This window comes from Callorhinus ursinus, unplaced genomic scaffold (assembly GCF_003265705.2).
Source record: "Callorhinus ursinus isolate GAN/ISIS: 27379988/994484 unplaced genomic scaffold, GSC_fseal_2.0 scaffold3, whole genome shotgun sequence".
Lineage (NCBI taxonomy): Eukaryota > Metazoa > Chordata > Mammalia > Carnivora > Otariidae > Callorhinus > Callorhinus ursinus.
This window is the reverse complement of record NW_027397065.1, coordinates 10,279,406-10,283,089: the sequence shown is the minus strand read 5'-3', so window position 1 is coordinate 10,283,089 and position 3,684 is coordinate 10,279,406. Positions and strand designations below refer to the sequence as shown.

Genomic DNA, 3,684 nt, shown 5'->3' with positions numbered 1-3,684 from the left:
ATAGGGATGGACAGAGGGCCCAGCAGAGAGTAACCTGCAACTGTGTGTGGTGCTAAGGGCCAGTGGGAACCTGAGGAAGGGAGCCTTGCCTTAGTCTTCTCACAAGAGACTACAATTTCACAGAACCATTTCCAGGGCACAGGGTTACCGCAGAGGCCAAACTACCGCTGACAGTGGTGCTGAAGGGAGGGGGGTTTTTATGGCAGCTAACCGAAAGAGGCTTCTAGAAAGCCCCAAAACTCCCTGTGAGAGGGAAAATCAGAAATCTTTCAGTTCATTCCTCCTTCCTATTCCAGGATTTCAGTGGGTTGTGGAGAAACTTAAATTTGCATCAAAATTTAGAGTTAGGTGGTACTTCATTAACTGGACTTTTTTTTTTTTTTTTTAGAATATCACCTTTATTTATGACTTAGGTAAAGCATGCAACACAAGAGATCAGACTGTTCCTAAGCTAAGAACAAGGCTTTTTCTTGAAAAACAAACAAATACACAAAAGCCAGCAACTATAAGTCATATGCTGAAACCAAATAAAATACCAAGTTATCTGTACATCAAAAATAAATGAATTGTCTGAACCTTACCCTTTTAAAAATAACCTAATTCAAGACCTAAATCCACTCTAATGTTTCCTCTTCTCTGAATTTCTATAGCACACTTTCTGTAATTAATAACACACTTCTTTGTATTATCTATACTGTTTCCATATAGACCGGCATTAATTATATCTCAAACTAGACAGTCAGTTCCTTTGAGGAAAAAGACTACAGTATCTAGCACTATATGTTGAAAGTTAATAGGCATCCAGTAAAGGCTGGCTGGCATCTATTTCTTGGCAAACATTTCTCGATGATCCAGTTAAAGGAAGAAAGACAATGTGTGCTGCTGGTAGAATATGGAATCTAGGAGAATTTAAGATACGAATTACACACATGGAGTCAATATCTAACAGGTTGCTGCCTAGAGCCAAGAGGGCTAATACAGTTATGATTTGCTAATACTAAAAGCCAAACTACAGTTTAATTCTCAACAGCACAGTATTTAAATGGAAAAAAAAAACAACCACATGCAAACTTCATTGCAACCAAAGATTAAGTAGTTAATTGTGAATACTACTCTATTTCACATCATCACAATTTGTAGATAATGTGTAATCCCAAAACAACATGCTGAAGATACGGTCATTCAATCAAAAGCAATTCTGATATTGTGTTCTTGCTCTGCACGATGATGATCCTCAAAAATCCGTGTTACCTCTTCTACTTTCCTTTGTAGCATGCCTGAATTCCAATGAATCCACTGTACAGAGTCTATATGAGCATTCCGGATCTTGCAGATCTGCTGAACCGGGTCAATAGTGTCAGCAGGACTTCCAAATGTATTCAGGTGCTCGATAATGTCCTTGAGATCTTGGGCCATTCGTTTCAGCTGAGCATCTATATTTTCTGCTAATTTGTAAGTCTTTCCATGCTCCTCATCTGCATGCTGCAGATAAGCAGACCCACTCTGGTCCTTCACAAACTCCTCTAAAGGGGTCAAGAGATCTTCCAGTTCCTTCTGCTGTGACAGGATAAAATCCAATTCTTGTTCCAGCCTCTGCTGATCCAGTTTCACTTTTTCCACTTCTCCATGTAAAGTAGTAATCTTCTCACCATTCTCAGTCAGTGTACGGTCCCAAGCATTGACCGGAGTGGCCTGGTGAAGAAAGTACTTCTCTTGAGCCTCTAAATCAAGGCCCCATTTGTTTATCAGACCCTCCAGCTGACCATATGTCATCATGGGAGTTACAATTGCATTAACAGTCGACGTAAATGGTAGGGAATTAATACCAACTGGAACAATGTTATTAATCCCAGATGATGTCAGTGACCTTAGGTTCAAGGTAAAGCTACTGGTGGTTGTGGTAGTAGTGGTGGTGGTGGTGACAGTGGTGGTGGTCGTCGTTGATGCTGTAGTAGAAGCAGTATGAGCTGCTCTATCTGCTCCAGGGAATTTTAATCCAAATCCCAAAGTTATGCCACCAAATGTTCCAGTCGAAGTTGCTGGAGCACCAAAAGAGCCCAGTAGTAGCAGCAGAAGTAGAAGCGTTTGACATTGAAGTAAACAGCATGGTGCTTGAACAAGTAGTGGCATCAGCAGTCGATGCTGAAGCCAAACCTTGGTGCTTGCCGCCACTGCTCGCCGTCAGGGACCCAAAGTAAATGGATAGGACCTCCGAGACTGTCTTGCGGCTGGCGAGGTGGGCCTGGGCCTAATCTGAGCAGGGAAAAAAAAAAAAACGCCTCTACCGCGGGCAGGTTGCTGCTGGAGTGAATCTAACAGAGAGACGCTTAACTGGGGTCCCCATTAACTGGACTTTTATTATGGAAGTGTAACATGAAAATTTGTGGGATCTGCCTTTGCACTGAGGCATTTCCATACAGTGCTCTGATAGGAATGTAAATATAAATACTATTTCTGGGAAAAGACATGGCAATATACATTAATAATTCTCTCAGAAATTAATATTCTTTGGCTTTTTATATTCCTATGAATTGACCTCTAAAAATAATCAAAATTCAGACAATAGTGTGCATCATAATATTACTTGTAATAATAAAAACACAGAAACAATTTGTATCTAACAAGAGAATGGTTCAATACATTATGGAATACAGTATAATGGAGAGAGATTACATAACCATTTAAATTGTTCTTTTCAGAGATTAACATGGGCAAATGCTTAGCATATAGTGTTAAGTGGAAAAGATTCAAAATTATACATTGATTTTAATATCATTTTAAATATTTATGATTATGTAAAATATGTATGTCTAAATAAAAAGCTTGAAACAAAATATTAAGAAGGGTTGTAATCGGTTGGAGTATGGGTTGGTGATGTATTGCTCTATTTATACCTTTTTAAATTTTCCAAGTTCTATTAAATTAACATTGTATTGCATATATTATAACTGAAGACACAAAATATAAAGTGATTTATTTTACTGATACAATAAGCAACATTTTTTTCCTATTACTTATCATATTAATAATGGCAGCATAACAGAGAACATCAGAAATTCCGAATTCAACATGTTTTATTCTATAAATTTAAAATTTTACTTTAAAACTATATTTTGACATGAACAATATAATTTTAGATACAAGATTTCATAGAAAAATTATGGATTTGCTGTCGTTTCTTCAAAAGTATTTTTGAACACTTTTGTAATTTTTCTATCCAAAAAAGAAAAGTTTTTACTGATATAATTTGTATTTTTATATATGGATTTTTATTAAGATATTAATTCATACCTCATTAAGATATGTAATTCCTATTCCATTTCTTATACATCTTAAATTCCTGTATTTCTAATATGCTTAACACAAAGTATAATTCAGTTTTGGAATGCAAATACTTAAACATGAAATTTTATAGTTTGTGCATGTGAGAAAACTGTATAGATGACATTGTCTTCATTTGGAGACACAAATCTCACAATCACTTTTCAGATTCCTACATGTTCCTTCCTTTTCTTTATCCGTATTCTCCCTGTGTTGTTTTCTCCTCTGCTTTCTGACTTAGATGAAAATCCTCACCACACGGCTTCCTCGGTGGCCATCAAAATGTTGTACAATGCAGACTGACACCTGAGGAGGTGGCTGTGACAAAAGGGAAAAGGAGATTGGAAGGTGTCGGGCAAATAA

At 37.0% G+C, this 3,684-nt stretch overlaps 1 pseudogene; it reads right to left on the bottom strand.

Annotated features, from left to right (window-relative positions):
* Positions 1-504: 504 nt before the first annotated feature.
* Positions 505-2,956, bottom strand: LOC112819669 (nuclear pore glycoprotein p62-like; annotated as a pseudogene).
* Positions 2,957-3,684: the final 728 nt, after the last annotated feature.